This window comes from Panthera tigris, chromosome E2, assembly GCF_018350195.1.
Source record: "Panthera tigris isolate Pti1 chromosome E2, P.tigris_Pti1_mat1.1, whole genome shotgun sequence".
NCBI lineage: Eukaryota > Metazoa > Chordata > Mammalia > Carnivora > Felidae > Panthera > Panthera tigris.
This window is the reverse complement of record NC_056674.1, coordinates 902,322-924,144: the sequence shown is the minus strand read 5'-3', so window position 1 is coordinate 924,144 and position 21,823 is coordinate 902,322. Positions and strand designations below refer to the sequence as shown.

At 45.4% G+C, this 21,823-nt stretch overlaps 1 long non-coding RNA gene across 2 annotated transcripts; it reads right to left on the bottom strand.

The window, feature by feature from the left end:
* Positions 1-5,851: 5,851 nt before the first annotated feature.
* Positions 5,852-17,344, bottom strand: LOC107180747. Of its 2 annotated transcripts, none has more exons than XR_001511501.2 (3): positions 16,267-17,344; positions 13,986-15,154; positions 5,852-7,446 (listed from the first exon to the last, which is right to left on the bottom strand). It is a non-coding gene; the product is annotated as an uncharacterized LOC107180747 (long non-coding RNA). The 2 variants fall into 2 exon arrangements; XR_006212013.1 differs by having other exon boundaries at positions 16,416-17,344.
* Between the last annotated feature and the right edge of the window lie 4,479 nt (positions 17,345-21,823).

Here is a 21,823-nt window from a genome sequence, read left to right as displayed (position 1 = left end):
AGCCTGCCGGGTAATGTAGTTCCCACGGACTCACGTGCCTCGGGCAAGACCGCTCCCCGGCAGACCTGCGGACGAGTTTAGAGCCGCGAGCTGCCCTGGGGGATGGAGTCTGCGAGTCCAAGGGAGTAGAAGGGTCTTTGTCCCTTCCTCAAGGAGCAGAACTCAAGTTTCTGGGGCGTGTTGTGTGTTGTCTGCAGCTGTTCACCCAAGCGTTTGGAAAAGTGTTAACTTCGGACTTCGTGAAGTTCAGTTTGCTCCCAGAGGCTACGGATCCAAATGCACTTATCCGTAGTCATTCAGACAAAATGTGTCCACTGGTAGCAGAAGCTAACATGTCACGTTGCAGTTCAAATCCGTATACTGTGCAGTGTATGAAGAGTCGTTGTATCGGTCTATGTTTGATTAGGGACAAGAGAAAAAACAGGTTGCGTCATGACAGGAAATATTGTAGAGGGAGGCTGGGCTACCCTGAAGCAGGAATAAAAGGTGAGCTCTGTAATTACTACAGAAAATGTCTCCCTTGACTGTAAATTACTGTATCCAACCTAGTGAGCGACATGTTTACCTCTTTTTTAAAATCTATTTAATAATCTTTTTGGATAGCCTGAAAGTCATTTTCAAAAATGAAAATAGTCTCAAAAATAGAACTGTGAAGAACCTGCTACTTTGATAGCTTCAGTGGCTTGTGTTCACAGGTGTAGCATGTATGAAAAGGGTGTTGTGAACTTCAAAATGTAGGGAGCAACTTAAATCCATGATTTCATCTCACTACTGGAAAGTGGTTACCATTTCCCCTATGATTACAGGGAATATTCTGCATGAGGAATTGACATTATCTGAGAAAAACAGTTGTAAAATGCAAATTACAGAAAGCTATTAATAGTGGCTATGTAATGATTCAGAATTTGTGTGAGAACTGTGATATTAATGGAAATATCAGCGGATGGTAAAAAGATCTCAGAGAAATTATATCAGTGTTGTCTGAGAAGAAATACAATTAAGCTGAGCATGTGACTGTAACAATCATTCTGAAGACTTTGTCTCCAAAATTTGATTCTTACTCATTCTTGAAATGAAGCGATATTGGCATTCAGGGAAAGCTAACAGGCACATGAGGAATAGGCAGAACTGTAAAACTATAAAGGGAAGCTAAAGTGTCTTGTTTTTTCTCTGTTCTAACAAATGATCAATGAGTATTTGGCTTCAAGAACTTATTGTACACGCATAGGAGACATTAGGATACAAAAGGGACAAAAGATTTCTGTCCTCCTGCGGGCTATATTATATACAAGGAGGTCACAGAAATCATGAAAGAAGAAATACTAAATCATACGGCATGTTAGAATGTGGTAGGTACAAGAAGAACATAAGGTGAATGTGCTTAGAAGTATGGTATGTGTATTACATAGAGCAGTAAGGCGGGCCTCTCTGGAGGGTCATTGAGCAAAAACTTGAAGGATAATATATGAGGGATAACTGGGTGGGCATTTTTGGAATAAGCTCTAGGCAAAATACACAGGTGGTTAGATAGCTTTGGTGGATAAAGCACTCAGAGGGCTCCACAGTGAAGGACTCTAGCCAAGTAGGCCATTAGCCTGACTTGCTCATGCACAGATGCTCAGGGGATGTATGTGAGAAACCTTGGCTCTGCTTCTGGGAGCCTGCATTTCTTCATGGTGGTGGACTCGAAGGCCTGGAACTAGGCAGCCTCATTTTTCACAGAACCCTGTTTTTCAAGTTTGATTCCTAGACCTTCACCATCAGTGTCACCTGGTGACTTGTTAGAAATGCTCATTCTCAGGGCTCCTGGGGGGCTCAGTCGGTTAAGCGTCCGACTCTTGGTTTCAGCTCAGGTCATGATCTCATGTTTTGTGGGTTTGAGCCCCACATTGGGCTCTGCACTGACAGCACAGAGGCTTCTTGGGATTCTCGCTCTCTCCCTCTCCCTGTACTTTCCCTGCTTTCTCTCTCCCAAAATAAATAAATAAACATAAAAAAAAAGAAAGAAAGAAAAGCTCATCCTCATTTCAGAAACTAACCTAGTGAAATAGAGATTCTGGGGATCAGGACCTAGAATTTGTGGTTTAACAATTTTCCAGGTGATTCTGATACATTTGATAACATTCCACTGTACTGTTGTGATTTTCAGGTCGTGTTTCTCACAGTAATTGGAGTCCTCTCTAAATCTGCAGGATTTTTGAAAAGGAGGAGGGAGAGGGGGAGAAGAAGAGATCAGTACAGGTTACTTTCCCTAATACAAAACATTATATACAATTATAAAATAGCATGTGAAAAGTCTATGACAGTTCTCCCTCTTGGAGAAAAACACGTGCAGTAGAGTATTATCTTTTCAGAATTGTATCTGCACGTGTGTGTCTGTGTTCAAATGTATGCCTGTATCAACTGTTTTTTTAGGAAAAATTAAGTCAGACTTTGTACACTGACCCATGTTTTGATTTTCTCACTTAATACATCTTGGACAACCTAAAGCTACTTTCTCATTTTACACCCATTAATTCCCTCTCTTGAAATCTTGTAGACTGAAAGCTGCCTGCTTTTAATTTTTTCATAAAATTTTTTAAATGTTTATTTATTTTTAGAGAGACAGAGTGTGAGCAAGGGAGGGGCAGAGAGGGAGACACAGAATCCGAAGCAGGCTTCAGGCTCCTAGCTGTCAGCACAGAGCTGGATGCGGGTCTCAAACTCCTGAACCATGAAATGATGACCTAAGCTGAAGTCGGACGCCTAACTGCCTGAGCCCCACCCCCCCAGGCACCCCTAAAGCTGCCTTCTTTTAAAGACTGTTACGCATTTTGTGCACTGCATGTACTAAACCCGGCCAGCTGCTGTGAGGAAGCAGGGCTTGTGGCTATCCGTCACCTCCCGGTCCCGGCAGGACCCCTTCTCTAAGGCCAAAGAAAACTCCTCTGTGAGGAGAGTCCTCCAAGGGCTGGTCAAGCCCCTCTGCAGCTCCCCATGGGAAGAAAAACCAGACCAAGTAACGAGGGCATGAAGGCCTAGAGGCTGGCAACCATGTCCCAGGGCTCAGGTTCACCTGAGATTCCTGATGCAGAGTCTCCTGACCCAAGGGCAGGTCCCCAAGATTGCATGAACACATGTGCAAGAGAGGCAACAGCACTGCTTGGTTGCCACAGGTGGGGCATCACCTTTTGGAGTAGGAGGAAGTGAGGCCCCGGCTTCTGAGCCTGAGGCGAGGACACTGCCTCTGTAGGAGGAAGCCGGGATGCAGCGGCTGGTGGCGGCCACCTGCACCTGACCTCTGATGCTAGCCTCTGGGGCTGAGGTTTAAGGGCGGCCAGCCTGAGGTTTCAGAGCACGCCTGTCTGGGTAGGACTCCGCGGAGAAGACACAGATACAGAATCCAGAACTAAATAAATGGAGAGACATACCAGGTTCATGAACAAGAAGACTCAATATTGTCTAGATGTCAGTTTTTCTCAAATTTATCTACATATTCAATACACTCTTAGTAAAAATCCCAGCAAGTTATTTTGTGGATATCGACAAACTGATTCTAAAGTTTGTATGGAGAAGCAAATGAACCAAAGTAGCTAATTAATTCAATATTCAAGAAAAAGAACAAAGTCGAAGACTGACACTACCCAACTTCAAGATTACTACAGCAACAGTGACAGGGGACGCCTGGGTGGCTCAGTCGGTTAAATGGCCAACTTCCTTCAGCTCAGGTCATGATCTCACAGTTCATGGGTCTGAACCCCACGCTGGGCTCTCTGCTGACAGCTCCGAGCCTGGAGCCAGCTTCAGACTCTGTGTCTCCCTCTCTCTCTGCCCCTCCCCCATTCAACCTCCGTCTCTCTCAAAAATAAACATTAAAAAAAATTAAAGCAACAGTGATCAAGACAGTGTGTTGCTGGCCAAAGAATCGATAAAAAGATTAATGGAACAGAATAGTGAGCTGAGAAATAGACCTATGGTCAAATGATCTTTGACAGAGTAACAAATGCAATGCAATGGAACACAGATAATCTTTTCCTTTTCAACAAATACGCTGGAACAACTGAACATCCAGATGCAAAACAAACAAACAAACAAACAAACTAAACATAGTCTTTATTCCCTTCACAAAAATGAACTCAAAGTGGATAACATACCTGAATGCATAACAACAACAACGACTATAAAATTCCTAGAAGATAACATAGGAAAAAACTTAGATAACCTTGGGGATAGTGATAACTTTTTCAATACAAAACTAAAGGCACAATACATTATAGAAATAATTGATAAGCTGGGCTCCATTACAATTCAAAACTTCTGCTCAGCAAAAGACAATGTCAAGAGAATAGAAGACAAGCCACAGACCAGAAAACAACATCTGCAAAGGACACATCTAATCAAAGACTGTTATCAAATATATACAAAGAACTCTTAAAACCCTACAGTAAAACACTTGATTTAAAAATGGGCAAAAAATACCATTTAAAAAATGGGCAAAAGACCTTAACAGACAGCTCACCAAAGAAGATACATATATCACTACCGAGCATATGAAATGATGTTCAACATCACGTCATTAAGAAATAGCAAATTAAGAGTGAGATACTACTACACACGTAACACAATTGCCAATATCCCAAACCCTGACAACATCAAATGCTGGTGAGAATGTGGAGCAGCAGGAACTCTCATTCACTTCTGGTAGGAGTGAACAGTTGCATAAGACACTTTGGGATACAGTCTGACAGTATCTAACAAAACCAAACATACTCTTACCACACAATCCAGTAATCACACTCCTTCGTATTTACTCATATGGGTTGAAAACACATGCACACAAAAACCTGCACACAGATGTTCATAGTAGCTTTATTCATAGTTGCCAAAATGAGAGGCAACCAGGATTTGCTTTAATAGATGAATGGATACATAAACCCTAGTACATTCATACAATGGAATATCATTCAGCACTAGAAAGAAATGAACTTTCAAGCCATGAAAAAGACACACAGGAACCAAAAAAATACATTACTAAGTGAAAGAAAATAATCTGAAAAGGCTACATACTGTGTGATTCCAATTATATAGCATTTAGGAAAAGGCAAAACTTTGGAGATAGTAAAAAGATCAGTGGTTTCCAGGGGTTAAGGCACGGGGTGGATGAATATGCAGAGCATGAAGGACTGTCAGGGCAGTAAAATTATTCCATATATTATGATGATGGATACGTATCATTACACATGCACCAAATCCATACAATGTACACCACCAAAAGCAAACTCTAACTTAAACTATGAAAAAAAAAATGAACTATGAACTTCGGGTAATAATGATGTGTCAGTTTAGGTTCATTGATTGTAACAAATGGACATCGCTAATATTGAATGTTCATAGTCAGGAGGCTGTGCATCTGGGGACAGGCAGGCAGTATATAGGAACTCCTTGAACTTTCTGCTCTATTTTGTCTTGAACCTAAAACTGCTCTAAAATAAATTTATTTTAGGGGTGCCTGGGTGATTCAGTTGGTTAAGTGTCCAACTTTGGCTCAGGTCACGATCTGGCAGTTTGTGGGTTCTAGCTTCGCATTGGGCTCTGTGCTAACAGCTCAGATCCAGGAGGCTGGCTTCAGATTCTGTCTGTCTCTCTCTCTGCCCCTCTCATGTTTACACTGTCTCTCTCTCAAAAGCAAACATTAAAAATTAAAAAAAAAAAACCAGGTAAGTTTATTTTGATGGGATGCCTGGGTGGCTCAGTCGGTTGGACGAATGACTTTTGATTTTGGCTCAGGTCATTATCTCACAGTTTGTGAGATCGGGCTTCATGCTGACAGTGTGGAGCTTGCTTGGGATTCTCTCTCCCTCTCTCTCAAAATAAATAAATAAACTGTAAAAAATAAGTTTATTTAAAAATTAAAGAGATCATCACAGTTTTAATTAAAAGCTTTTACACATTTAAATGGGGAAACGTACACATTTAGGGGCATGGAATACATGAGTGTCAGTAGCTCTTCTTTCCCCTTTGATCTCTACGTGAAAGTCGATATGAAAAATAGGTTTATAATAAAAATGTCCTGCAGCTAGTTACTTGAGAAAAAAATTTTAGGCACTCTCTACATACGTTAGATTGTAGGCTGTGAGGGCAAAAGTCTTCACTGCTTATTCTTAGCTCCTGACAGTTATTCAGAACCTTGAAAGTAATTCTAGATTCTAGAAACTGATCGATGATGAATTATCATCCAACTGTATTATGAATCTGAGTTTCAGGACATTAGCACATGATTCTAGAAGATGGGAAAGGGTCCTAGTCACATACATACAGACCTTTAATGCACAGCTGTACCATCTGTTCTCTAACAACAGAAGCTTGGACGTTATCCCGATGAGAGGGGGAGTGCCAGGCTCAGAACCCAACAGAGACTAGGACTCAGAAAGGAATACCCCAACAAGCAGCACAGCATCCCAGGGCACTCCTGTAACTGCTGTCTGAATGCATGCTTTCCTTTGCGAATCCACTGTGCTTCCGAAAACTGTTCCTACCAATTCTTTTTACATAGGGGCAAGGAGACACTTTGCTGGCTCAGCAAAATAAATCTTTATCAGAATTCTGTATTGATTTGTCTCCTTTTAAGTCCATTTCAATTGTTAGAAAACGTACTTTCATTCAGTTCCTGACACACAGTCCTTTTCGTCACTACTGAAGACTTATACTGTCCCACCTGTCCCATTTTCCTAGAACTGTGCCACTTTCTGATGTTTTTTTAATCTTTGGCTTCTAACATGATTCATCTCTTGTTCTCTCTTCCCCTCCCTCTTCTCTCACCTCTGTCTGCTGTATCACTCTCTCTTGCTTTACCCTATGTGTCTGTTCTCTAGCTCTCTGATCCAAGATCACACCTGGCCACGCGTAACTTACTAAATGTATCCACTTGTAAAAGTGTACTAAACTTCCAGAAACCGGGACACAGGAGAACGATGAGCCATCTGGAAAGGCTCCTCAGACTTGGAATATTCTTCATATGGCTTTATTCCTGACAAATGAAGACGAAATGTTATGGAGTTGAATTTAGGACCGCTCCTAGATGTCGGACATCTTTTGTTTTTCATATGATTTGGTAGAATCCTCAAGAATGGAGTGTAGTTTTGATGTAGTTATGAAACCTCATCTTTACAGTGCAATCAGATTGCATCTGTCTTCCGTCTGCTGTTCCGTCTGCCTTTTGGAAACTTCACGTTGCCTGTTCCCGCTGCAGAGCCACGGCCGTGTCTGTCACGTACTCTCACAGACGAAGGGAAGATGCACAGTGCGTGGGAAGCTCCCAGTCCAGGCAGAGGCTCCACATCTCATGACACCACCTGGATTATGATGAATGCTTCTGTAGCTGGCTGAGAACACGCTGAAGAAATCAGGATTGTGCTTCCATAGGAAAAAACCCTGTGACCTGCAAAAGAGAAAAATCTTCCCTCCCCCCTTAAAGGGAGAAAACATGAATTTCAGGAAAAGACTGAGTTACTTCAGAGAGCAAAGGTTTTAAGTGATTTTATGAGTTTCAAAATTCAAATGTTTCCCTAAGATGTTTTTCCTTACGTAAGCAGCTTTCATCTAAGCTCATCCTGTCTCTCAACCCCTTTGTTCTTTGCATTCCTCCTACTCACAAACGTCTGTGCTTTAGGGAAACCTTTTAAATCCTATTTGTGGTCTGAGTGACTGGATTCCAGGGATGAGGCAAATGGTTTGCTATGAGTTCATTTGTGTTACAAATGGGTAAGTGGTCATGAATTATGAATTAAAAATCTTGTAGGACTTCCGTGTTTGAGAGAAGAAATACTGTTTCAAATGAAACAAAACCTAACACCAAAGGGACCGTGGAACTGTCTTGACAGAATGTACAAGAACACACACGTCATTTGTGACGTGGAGAGCTCTCTTCCCAGATTCCGAAAAATATGTGAGTGTTTGGTTTTCTCCCTGTAACTAGAATTTCAACAGCTCTCATCTAGGGCACAAGGGCAGTTTTTCAGTCATTGCTGTCACCAAATGGAGCTCAAAACCCCAAACCTTACTGCTTTCGTCTTTTTTTTTTTTTTTTAATTTTCTTTTTAACGTTTATTTATTTTTGAGACAGAGAGAGACAGAGCATGAACAAGGGAGGGGCAGAGAGAGAGGGAGACACAGAATCTGAAACGGGCTCCAGGCTCTGAGCTGTCAGCACAGAGCCCGACGCGGGGCTCGAACTCACGGACCGTGAGATCGTGACCTGAGCCGAAGTCGGACGCTTAACCGACTGAGCCACCCAGGCGCCCCACTGCTTTCATCTTCTTACTCAGTGCTCTATACTTGCTCACAGTAGTCTTGTGATCCTTTTATTTCTGTGGTATTAGCTGCAAAGCCTCCACTTTTTATATAATTTTAATTCGATCCTGTTTTTTATCTCCGCTAATCTACCTAGTTTTGTCAATTTTGCTTTTCTTAAAACAATTCCTCTCTCTCAAAATAAATAAATAAACATTAAAAAAAAAAAGGAGGGGCACCTGGGTGGCTAAGTCGGTTAAGTGTTCAGCTCTTGATTCGCCTCAGGTCGTGATCCCATGGTGAGATTGAGCCCCACAATGGGATTTGCACTGACAGCACAGAGCCTGCTCGGGATTCTCTCTCTCCCACTCTCTCTGCCCCTCCCCTGCTCCCTCTCTCTCAAAATAAATAAATATTTAAAAAAATTATTCGTTTCATTGATCATTTCTGTTGTTTTTCTAGTCTCTATTTCATTTATTTCTGCTCTAATCTTTACCATTTATTTCTTCAGCTAATTTGGGGCTTATTCTTCTAATTCCTGGCAGTGTAAAGTAAGGCTGTTTATTTGAGATCCATCTTTTATCTTAATGTAGGCATTTAGATCTATAATCTTTCTGTGTAACTGCTTTCCCTGCATCCAATATGTTTTAGTATGTTATGTTTTCATTTGTTTCAAGAGAGAGAGAGAGACAGAGCATGAGCAGGAGAGGGGCAGAAAGAGAGGAAGACACAGAATCCGAAGCAGCCTTCATGCTCCGAGCTGTCAGCACAGACCTGGACATGGGGCTCGAACCCACAAACCATGAGATCATGTCCTAAGCTGAAGTGGGACACTCAACTGACTGAGCCACCCAGGTACCTCTAACCTTTTTTTAAAAAAAGCAGGTAAAAGATATGAACCAACATTATACCAAAGACGACATGTATCTGGCAAATATACAAATGAAAAAATGTTCAACATCATGAAACATCAGGGAAATTCACCTAAAACCACAGTGAAATACTGCTAAATATTCATTAAAGGGGTCAAAATTTTTAAAAACTGTATCTACTACTGGCAAGGATATAGAGGAACCAGAACTCTCATACACCGCTAGTAGAGAGAACTATTTTTTTAATGGTTATTGTGTGAGAGAGAGACAGAGACAGAGCACAAGCAGGGGAAGGGCAGAGAGAGAGAGGGAGACACAGAATCGGAAGCAAGGCTCCAGGCTCTGAACTGTCAGCACAGAGTCCGACGCAGTCCCATGAACCGCAAGATCATGACCAATGCTCAACCAACTGAGCCACCCAGGCACCCTGAGAGAACCATTTTAGACCAGTTCTGACATTTCTTAAAAAGCTAAGACATTCACCTAGCCTGTGACTCCAGCACTGCACTCTGAAGTACTAACACAAGAGAAATGAAACACAGCCACATAAAGAATTGTATTAAAATGTCTAGCAATTTTATTTGTAACCACCCAAACTGGAAAGAAGTCAATATCCATAAAGAGATGAATGAAAATACAAATAGTGGTAGTTCATAGAACATCATACTCTCAGTAATATAAAAATAATGAACTATCATGTAAGTATCATTGCTGAATCTGAAAATAAACATTCTGCAGAGGGCATCCATGGCAGTAAAAGAAAAAGGGTAAACAATGTATTACTTCAATCATGTAGAATTCCAGACAATGCAAATTAATCTGTTATAAAGGAAAGTAAACCAATGGTTGCCTGACAGGCAGGCAGGCGAGAGAGAGATAAAGAGAGGGAGAGAGAGAGAAAGAGAGGGAGAGAGAGAGAAAGAGAGGGAGAGAGAGAGAAAGAGAGGGAGAGAGAGAGAAAGAGAGGGAGAGAGAGAGAAAGAGAGGGAGAGAGAGAGAAAGAGAGGGAGAGGTGGGGAGAGAGAGAGAAAGGCATCATTATAGATATGGGCGTGATGGGCAGGTCCATTATCATGACTGTGAGGGGTTTCCTGGGTTATTTAGTTGTACGGTTTACTGCATGCCATCTACACCTTATCAAAGCTTTAGAAACATGGTTTGAAATAAAAATCTGGACTTCCTACTATTTTGTAAAATCCTCCAATATCCACTCCACCATCTCTCCTCATGCCCCAGGAGTGGATGCCCTCCTCAGTGATAACAAATATTGGGGAGCAATGAAAGCCATTTCCACTTGACTCAAAAGGACTGCAGTCTGAGGCAAAAAGGCCATATCACTGACCAAGACATCTCCTTGCTCTCTACCCCTCCCTGCTCCCAGTTTTCCTCCCTGCACAGCAACAGCCTTGAGATAGCCCAAAAAGAGCTGTAAGATTCGTAAAACCTTCAGATTATTCTTTCTGACAGGTCCTCAGCTACACAAGATATACTCTTCTGGAAATCCTGAGAATTTCGGATTCTCATCCTTCACAGCCACAGGAACTAAACGTCGTGGACGCCCTTTTAGAAGAGGCACAATCCAACCAGTCTGTTGTAGTCTCCTCACTCCCTAGAAGTCCAGTCTTTTATAATAATTATGAGTACCCCTATAATTTTTCTTTAAAATGTTTATTTACTTATTTTGAGAGAGAGAGAGAATCCCAAGCAGGCTCCACGGTGTCTGTGCAGAGCCCGATGTGGGGCTATATCCCACAACCGTGAGATCACGACCTGAGCTGAAATCAAGAGTCAGATATTTAACCAACTGAGTCACCAGGAGCCCCATCCCCCTATAATCTTTCAACTGGTACCACTAACCTAAAGAATTCTGGGGGCGCCTGGGTGGCGCAGTCAGTTGGGCGTCCGACTTCAGCTCAGGTCACGATCTCGCGGTCTGTGAGTTCGAGCCCCGCGTCAGGCTCTGGGCGGATGGCTCGGAGCCTGGAGCCTGTTTCCGATTCTGTGTCTCCCTCTCTCTCTGCCCCTCCCCCGTTCATGCTCTGTCTCTCTCTGTCCCAAAAATAAAAAAAAAAAAACAAAAAACGTTGAAAAAAAAAAAAAAGAATTCTGGACACCAGGGCACATGCTCCTTTGCAGGAATCTGTGGAACAGATTTCCCTTACCAGTGCTGAGCAAAGCGCAACATCCCCTATGAATGAGTAACAGAATACTCTGTTACTCCCACAAACACCAGACGTCGCCACAATGGTCTCTTCCTCAGGCTGACCTCTGAACCGACAAAACACCACAACATCGAAGCTACATATAAGGACCATAAGGCCCTGCAGTCTTTCCGGGAGGCTAAGAGCAGCAACACAAACTAGGCCAAAATGAGAGAGCTACACATATTCTGCTGTAATATCCCATCTGAGGTGCACCAAATTTGGAATCCCAACAAAAGCCGGTCACACCTTCATGCTAGCACAACTCAACTGTTCTCAGCAGAACAGCTCAAAAGGTTGTTTTCAAGCCGCCACAAACACAGGGACTGGAACCCCCAAGATTAAAGGTGCCTGAAATAAGGCCTTCATCACACAAACCAGAACAGTGGAAGGCAGGCTGTTCCCAGGTTTGTGCTTTGGAGGCTGGAAAATTCCATCACAAGAGCCACATGAAGGGGACACGTGGGTGGGTCAATTGGTTGAGCAACTGACTTCAGCTCAGGTCACGATCTCACAGTTCCTGAGTTCGAGCCCTGTGTAGGCTCTCTGCTGTCAGCACATGGCCCTCTTCAGATACTGTCCCCCTCCCTTTCACTGCCTCTCCCCAGTTTATGCACATGCACTCGCTCTCTTTCCCAAAAATAAACAAACACTGGCACAAAAACAGACATTCAGACCAATGGAACAGAACAGAGAACCCAGAAATGGACATACAAACATATGGCCAACTAATCTTTGACAAAGCAGGAAAGAATATCCAATGGATTAAAGACAGTCTCTTCAGCAAGTGGTACTGGGAAAACTGGACAGCGACATGCAGAAGAATGAACCTGGACCAGTTTCTTACACCATACACAAAAATAAACTCAAAATGGATGGAAGACCTAAATGGAAGACAGGAAGCCATCAAAATCCTTGAGGAGAAAGCAGGCAAAAACCTCTTTAATCTTGGCCGCAGCAACTTCTTACTCAACACGTCTTCAGAGGCCAAGGAAACCAAAGCAAAAATGAACTATTGGGACCTCATCAAAATAAAAAACTTCTACATAGTGAAGGAAACATTCAGCAAAACTAGAAGGCAACTGACAGAATGGGAGAAGATATTTGCAAATAACATATCAGATAAAGGGTTAGTATCCAAAATCTATAAAGAACTTATCACACTCAACACCCAAAAACCAAATAATCCAGTGACGAAATGGGCAAAAGACATGAGTAGACACTTCTCCAAAGAAGACATCCAGATGGCCAACCAACACATGAAAAAATGCTCAACATCACTCATCATCAGGGAAATACAAAGCAAAACCACCATGAGAAACCACCTCATACCTATCAGAGTGGCTAATATTAACAACTCAGGCAACAAAAGATGTTGGAAAGGAGAAAGAGGATCTCTTTTGCACTGCTGGTGGGAATGCAAACTGGTGCAGCCACTCTGCAAAACAGTATGGAGGTTCCTCAAAAAATTAAAAATAGAACTACCCTACGACCCAGCAGTTGCACTACTAGGTATTTATCCAAGGGATACAGGTATGCTGTTTCGAAGGGACACATGCACCCCAATGTTTATAGCAGTGCTATAGCCAAAGTATGGAAAGAGCCCACATATCCATTGACAGATGAGTGAACAAAGAAGATATAGTATTTATATACAATGGAGTATTACTCGGCAATCAGAAAGGAATGAAATCTTGCCATTTGCAACTACGTGGATGGAACTAGAGGGTATTATGCTAAATGAAATTAGTCAGAGAAAGACAAACATCATATGACTTCATTCATATGAGGACTTTAAAACACAGAACAGATGAACACAAGGGAAGGGAAGCAAAAATAATATAAAACCAGGGAGGGGGACAAAACAGAAGAGACTCTTAAATATGGAGAACAAACAGAGGGTTACTGGAGGGGTTGTGGGAGAGGGGATGGGTTAAATGGGTAAGGGGCATTAAGGAATCTACTGAAATCACTGTTGCACTATATGCTAACTAACTTGGATGTAAATAATAATAATAATAATAATAAATGATTTAAATAAATAAATAAGCATTAAAAAAAAAAAAGTCATGTGAGACCAATAACATCCCTGAAAAAGGAAGTCTGTTTTCAAGTCATGAGCAGAGTCTTCCAGGCCCAAACTGGATCAGATCCATGGCCTAAATCATCAGAGAGAAGGAAATGAGAAAGGAATGAAAGCTCAGGCTTCTCAGACACCCTTCCACCAACAGGAAAGTGCTCCTTCCCTGAACACAATGTAGTTAGTGAGTGATACATACCACGGGCACCTTCCACAGGGTAGACGTAGAACAGCTTCAGCAACAGAACTGGGGGGCATAAATCTGGCAAAGGCAGATTTTAAAACATACCTCTCCCAGAGGTACCTGGGTGGCTCAGTCATTTAAGCATCTGACTACGGCTCTGGTCACGGCCTCACGGTTGGGGAGTTTGAGCCCCACATTGAGTTCGAGCTCCACATCAGGCTCTGTGCTGACAGTTCAGAGCCTCGAGCCTGCTTCAGATTCTGTGTCTGCCTCCCTCTCTGTCCCTCCCCTGCTTGTACTCTCTCTCTCTCAAAAATAAAATAAACATTAAAAGGTTTTTTTTTTTTTTAATGAAAAAAGAAAACATACCTCGCACATACCTGGAATTTGGTGGCTGTTCAGATGTAGGAGTTTAAATTCAGGTGGAATTTAGATCCCTCACAAGGGACCACCTCCAGGGTTCTCAGCAGTACAGAGATCGCACATCCCCTGCACATCTACGGTAATGACCTAAGTTTCCCATGTGACTTTCTGGGTGCTCAGTGAGACGGGGCGTCCACCTGAGTACTCCGCACACGCAGGAAGCCTCCAGCCAGTGTGAGCTCTCTGATGCTGAAGGAGCACAGAGCTTCAGTTAAAGGATTTCCCACATTCCCCGTCCTCAAAAGGCCTTCTCCAGCATGAATTCTGACGCTGAAGGAGCACAGAACTCTGGCTACAAGATTTCCCCCATTCCCCGCACCCGTGAGGCCTGGATTCAGTATGAAACCTCAGGTTCAAGAGACTGGATCTGTAAGTAAAGAGGTGCCCACATTCCCTGCACAAACAAGGCCTTTGTCCAGTGTAACCTCTGTGATGCTCAGTGAGGTTGACCTTGCTAAATAATCTCCCCCGTTCCCTGCACCCCTGAGGCCCTCTTCCAGTGTGACCTCTCCAATGGTGACTGAGGCGGTGCCTTCTGCTGCAAGACTTCCACACATGGAACACGCACCACACATGGAAGGTCTTCCTCTAGAGCGGTCTCTGGTGTTGGACAGATGTGTATCTGTTCTTGAAAGCTTTCATGCGTCCTCCGTTTCGAATGAGTCTTCATACCACGTGAGGCCACTGCACACTCGGTACTCTCTCGGGCTTCTCCACAATGGGAGGGACTTACGTCGAAGAGACACTGAGCTGCTCAAGAAGTCATTCCTGAAGCCCTTCCCGACCCACGCGCCCCACCTCGCCATGTAGGTAAAGCGCTTCTGGGACACAGAACCTGTAGCTCCTCACAAATGAGACTCTGCTCCGCAAGTGTTTCTCTCCAATGTGCCGCTTCTGGTGCCACAGGAGGTCTGCAATAAAACATTCACTGCCCACCTGCCCCATGGGCGTACAGCCTCCGCGTGGTATGTGCTCCCTGGTGCAGCCAAGTGTAAAACGTCCCTCGAGACGAGGCTTCGTATCTCCTAGGAGCAGGCCTTCTGGGCAGACACACCTGCCTTGGAGTCCTCACTTGTGGCACGCCTACAGAAATGCTCCTCCTCGTGGTCTCCTCCACACCAACCACCTGAAAGGAACCAAATGAGGAGGATCCATGCTTACTGCGGTTGGGGGGACCGCCCACGCACAAGAATGTGTTTGACAAACTCAGGACAAGTCCAGGGATTGTCTACAGAACCCGAATCGGCTCAGGCTGAGGACAGAGCTGCTCTGTTGCAAGGAAATAAAGAGCAGAACACGGGGAAGGGGTCCAACGGCGAGGGACATGGCTACGACGTGTGACGTGCAGGAGAGCAGGGTCTATAACCGGTTTCTCCGCAAAGAGCTTCAGCAGGCCCTTGTTACCAGTGACATGTCACCACTATGAAGAAGGGTACGTCCAGGACCAAGAAACTCCAACCGCGACAGAGCAGCTCATGGTCAAGTACTATTTGAAGACACACGCACACCTCACGACACAATACGGAGCGGTCGATGCCGCGAAGCACTGCAGAAGGGAGCAGCGAGGGAAGTCGGTAAGACATAGAGTCCCAAAAGGGACAGATTGGTCCCGCACAGGACGTGAGAGCGGAAGTGACATGCAGAGCTGACAAGGAGGCCAAGCATCGAGACTGGGGAAGAAACAGCAGACAAGAGAAGTACTCGCCGGCACCAAAACACCAATCACAGAGCATAGACTCTTGCTGCAGTTTCAACACAGCCCCGGTGTTATACCCTCACCCAGGCACCCCGCTCAAGATCAGGGTCTCCCTGAACCCATGTTGCTGTGGCTAAACAGCCATTTGTGAACTGCTTAAAGGTTCTCCACCCTCCCCAGATGAGCAAATACATGGCACCTGTGTAACGCAACTACGAAGGGAAAGACCTTACAAAAGAGCAGACGGTACTGGGCCACAACTCAGCATGGGATAGACCACAGGGGGTGAAACCGATTACAGAAAACTTCAGAAGAGTGTCTCGCAAGACAGCCGTAACCGTGTCAGTGTTAGCAATTCCTGGCACAGCAGGCATGAAGAAATGTCAGCTAGAGGAAAGAAGTAGCCGCTGGTGTATTCTGGTGCCTTGGATCTGTACAAAGTCACAGGCCAGAAGAGGGCAAGCGAAGTAGAATCAACTACAGTGACTGCTAGATGCCTGACCCCATGCTGGGACTGCTGCAGGAGAGGGCAGTGCACATACCTCAGCCTTACCAGCCACAGCACATACTTGGGGAGCTGGGGCAAGAAGCAGTGTCCATGATCCTGATACAGGAAGGACAGACGAGCCCCTGGGAAAAAGGGGAAGAGCAGAGAACATCTAAGGGTACAGGGGTGGTGTGAGGGCCTTACCCAGAAAGACTGTAAGTTCAAAGTTTTCCAGCATCACATCGTGGTAGAAGTGTCTCTGAAACTCATCAAGGAGACCCCACTCCTGCCGGGACAGGTACACAGCCACGTCTTCAAAAGTCACAGTGTCCTGTCATGATGGTGACAGATGAAACCACCAAGAGCCCTTCTCCTGAGTACCCAATCCCTCCTGTACACATCTACCCCAAGATCACCCTCCTCCCAAGCCTCCAACCTAGGAAACAAACCAGGCCTTGGGACAGCTTGCACTGCTGGTTACTCGTGGGCTCATGAGTCATGAGGTCTGATCATCAGCAACAACACACAGGTGAACAGATGTCTGAGCTGTGGTCCTGGGTGGATGAATGCACCCACTTCTGTCAAGCTACTCCTCCACCCTGATATGGTCTGTCGTGTAAGTGTCATTCCTAGGGCCCTGGGACCTTCAGACATACTCCCTCTCCAAGTATTCTTCAGAACGCACAGCCTCATGTTCCTGGACACTGGTGGCACAATGCCACGTGGCACAGGCATCTCCTTGGCCTCCCTATAAGTCACTTTTGTTTGAGAACTCCTGTCCTAGGCTTATGGGGACGGCCAAACACAAAGTACCGGACACTGGACAGATGAGATCAACAGCAGTTTACTACATATATTCACAGCCCAGAGGGGAGGACACCACACACCTTACAGGGCCATGTGAATGCTGTATACTAGAAAAGAGTGAACGACCAGGGGCTGTGAGATGCAAGTCTCACAAGATCAAGAGTTGGGGTACCATGTGGTTCCCACAGGATGATGTGAACGGCTTGTGTGAATAACTCCATGGGCCGGTAGACAAGTGAAGCCCACTTCAAAGGCCGAAGCAGGAAGTGCTCTGGTCCTCTCGATGAAAAGGGATGGCTGGCTAGGATACTTTACCCAAGAATACACTCTTGGCCACATCAGCCACTTGGGGCTTCAACAGGTGTCAAGGCAGCACATAAAAATGGGCCTTAATTTTAAGCCATAAAATGAACTTAGCAGAAAACATCCAGAGCTACTTGGCAAATTCAAACAGAACCCAATACAAGCCAAGAATGCCCATGGCTCCCACTAGAGTTGGAAACACCTAATCCTTCTATGAAGGCCTCCCTACTGAGACTCAGCCACACAGAATCAGTTGTGGGTCTCAATACCCAGGGCCCTCTTCCATTTCTGTGCTGCACAGGCTGTCTCCTCGGCAATGACAACCTTCTGTGTCCACCTAACCCTCATTCAGAGCCCGGTCCATGTATCACCCACCCCAGTCCTACTGATTCTCACAGATGACCATATATTTGCCCCTGATCATACCCACCAGGCTGAATGAAACATCCCAGCCCCCACCAAATCCTCACAAATCTTGGTGGATCCACAGAGACGTGAATAAACAAGAGCTCTGGCCTGAGTGACATCTTGCCTCAATTACCCCTTCCCGCTACATCTCTCATGTCCACTCTTATCCTGGAAGCCTCAGCCACCTGCTAGACTAGTCTGTCTGATACACCCTACCTTAAGTGCCACATACCTCCCTCACCTGCATTTAAGAATTCCAATGCCGTCACTCAGGTCCCAAGCAAGAGACCAAGTGCTCAGTCTCTACCCTCCACCTCCTGGCCCATAAACAGCTTCATGACCACGAATATGAAGATTATATCTCCTAAATGTAACCACAGGTTACTTACTTGGGCCCATAGAGTAACTACCACATTTTGAATGTCTTCAATTTGAACCCCTCTTTTGATTTCCCAACTTGCGTTTCTAGATGCCAATTCGATGCCTCCACTAAGTGATCTCTGAAATACCTCAGACTCCTAACGTGGCCAAAACAAAGCTCCTGATATCCCCAGTGAATATTATTCCTACTACCAACTTCCTCATCTCAGTTGGAACTTCCATCCCTACAGGTGCGAAGATCAATCACTCTGGTGTTATCCCTGATACCTCCGTTTGCCTCCCTCACCACCCACATGAGAAAACCCAGTTTCCCTGTTTTAAAACTTGTATCCCATGGCCACTTCCAGAAATGCAACCACCCTAAACCACAGCCCCGGTCCATTAACCCTCACCTAGACTATAGTAGTAGCTTCCACCCTGGCTTTCCTTGCTCCTCTCTCATTCCCATGGTCTGTTCTCCACTTTACAGTCAGAAGGAGACTGTTTCCACCTTGCTAACATTACCTCTCTCCTCTGGCCCAAACCTCCCACTACCTCCAGAATACACACCCAACTTTTCAGACAGTCATTCCCGTCCTGACACCTGCTCTTTGTTCATATCAGAAAAGGAGACACGTGGTTCCTGAACACCCTGAGCTCAGCTTTACCTTTATGTATTTGCACTTCCTGGTACCTGACCCTGGGTTAACTTCACACACTCCTTCATGATAGCCGACAGGAATGGAACACCTGCGTATAACCCCTGGCATGAGCTCAGGACCCTGAGATGGGGTTTCTCTAGGGTCCCCAGACCCAAGGACTGGGAAAATGGCACATAAGAGTCCCAGGACTGCCATCTGAGTGGCATTCAGGGCCAGTAAGGGATCAGGGCCCCCTCTACATACCTGTGTTGGCTCCCTAAGTATTTCTGCAGTCCTGGAACTCTGCGGGAAAAGGCAGGTGTTATGCGACGGTGGTGGAAAGGGAGGTGGATGGGCTCATGCCCTTCTCTACCCCTCCCGGGTCCTGAAGCCAAGTGACCTCAGACTGGCTGTCTAACCACTGGGCGTCAGTGCTCAGTATGGCCTTTTAGCAGCTGTGTGACCTTGCACAAACATCCACCCTCCCAGGGTCTCAACGAACCCTCCTCCAATCTGGTCTTCCTTTGAACTGCCTGGGGGAGTTTTAAAACCCTAATGGAAATCATGTCCCTCCTTTGGCCAGAACTCTCCTTGCCGTCTAGAGTCCTCACATGAAGGGACAACCCTCCTGACCGCCGTGCCCCCGCCGCACACCCTGTTTCCCGAGGGCAGAGGGCGGACCCCCACACTCCCGAATCCTCTCCCTCGGCGCCCCCTGCAGCCCTGCACCAGCCGGCCCCGCCCCAGCAGCCCGCTCCCGCACCCCTTCACGCGGGCGCTCAGACGCGGGGGTCCCCGCCCGCGAGCACCTCCCGGGCCCGGACACCGGACCTGGGCCGCAGGGACGCGAGCAGACGCCCCGCGCTCGGGCCTGGAGGGTCTGGGGCGGGGGGCCGCGGGCCGCGCGTTTACCTCAGCCGGGTCCCGGCGCGCGGCCGTCGCCATCGGACTCTATGGGCGGAGCGGGCACCCGGGCGGGCGGTGCCTGTCCGGGCCCCGGCGCAGAGCCGCTAACCCGCGTCTCGGCTGTGAGGACGGCTCTTGCCATGCCTACTCCGTTCTGTCCTGCGCGTCTCAACGCTGCGCCAGGGGTCCCCAAGAACCGCAAAAACGCGGGCAAGGGGCCGGAAGTCCCTCTCACGCGATGCGCACGCACGGATATGCTTCGTCCTGGTCGGTCATTGGCTCCTCTTGACGCACGGTCTTCTGGGTAATGTGGTCCTGGAGCTCGCGAAGTGGCGGGAGAGCGCGTTCTCTATCCTGACCCGGAGCCTTGGCTGCGCGACGCTGCGAGGGAAGCTGGAAAATGGGACTCCTACCTCAAGGGAGGAAGAGGTTCGCCCGTTGTCAAGGCGGAGGAAAAACATTGTTTCAGACTGCATCAAATCAGCATGCTCCCAGAGGTTAAAAATCTCATGTGAGATGCTCCCAGATCTACTTAACATAAATGGCCTTATCGTCCCATAATCATTCAGTCATAAAATGGTCCTTGAATAGCTGGAAACGTTATATTATTGCTCTTCAAATGATGTGGCCTGAAGCGCTATTCGGTGTTGTTTCATTATGTTTGGACAGGAAGCCTAGAAAGACTCCATAGACGGTCGTGATGGGGGTCGTGACAGGGAAGGAAGAAGGATGTCAGACTGAAGCCGGTGGACAAACAGGAGCTCTGCGCCTGGATCCCACAGAAAACTCCCTTGCCTATATCATCAGTGATTGTGTCCTACACACTGAAAAACACTTGTTATCCATATGTTTTACCCCATAGACTAAGATATACTCAATTTCTTTTAGCAATTTGAGAAACATCTCAATATGAAAGCAACTTAACTAATGCTATCTTTGTGTGTGTGTGTGTGTGTGTGTGTGTGTGTGTGTGTGTGTAGTAGGCTTTATTTTTTATGTCAGTTTTAGGATCGTAGCAAAATTGAGCAGATTTCCCTTATATCTCTGCATTTCCTCCAAAGGTCCCCCATTACCAGTATACCCCCACAATAGTGGTACATTTGTTACAATTTATGAACCTTCATTGATATATCATTATCATCCAAAGCCCATAGTTGTGTAAGGTTTCACTCTTGGTGTTGTACATTCTATAGGCTTGGACAAATGTATAATGACAAGTATCCACCATTATAATATCATATAGAGAAGTTTCACTGATCTAAAAATTCTTTGTGCTCCACCTATTCATCCCTCCCTATAGTGTAAGGGACTGACAATAAGCTTTTGATCGCCAAGACATCAATTTCAAACACATGCATCTGGAAAGTGTATTGCCAGCTATATAACAGCTACTAGTAAAATAACTGGTATAAAGCCCCAGGTAACCTAAATAACTGACCATTGAAGTGACCCTGTTTTTCCCTTTGTGCCCTCATTCCCATTCTTATGTTTTAACTTCTCCAATAAAGAGGGAGCCTGTGAAACTCTAGGCAGCCCGCTCATGACCATAATCAAGGCAGAGCCCCAGGTCCAAACTCCCTCCTTCTCTCTAATTACGACCTCCTTGTGTGGCCCTTGGGTGTGCTTTGTATCTTTTGCGACCTGTGAGTAATTAACCTTGGTTTTTCAAAGTTCCTTGATCGTTTCCCTGATTGCATCCTGCAATCATAATAAGAACCATGAGGTGTGGTCCAGCCATAACACTGGCTCCAGGGAAATATCTATGGGGGCTCACCACAAGTGATACCAAACCTCAGGCATTCCTAGCTGATTGCATCATTATTGACAGGCTGAGAGCAACACAAAACCCTCTCTCTCTTACCCCAACTATTGCTATTTAGTAAAGGTCAAGGTATAAAGGGAGCATCTGAACTCTGAGATGGGGCATTTGAGTCCCATGATCTCCTCTCTGTGCTGCAAGGTGATTATTATCTTCCAGTAATTGCAGGGACAGTTCTGCACAGGGGATTGAGGTTACCTCAAAAGTGTTTTAAAATGCAAATTTCAGAAAATTAGTTGTAAAGTTTATGCAGTTATTCAAGACAGTATCAGACATAGCTCCGGGGAAATATCAGGGAACTTTGGAGAAAGTTAAGATATTAGAAAATTTTTATCAGGGCTTTTATTCTCAAAAACATTAAGCAATAC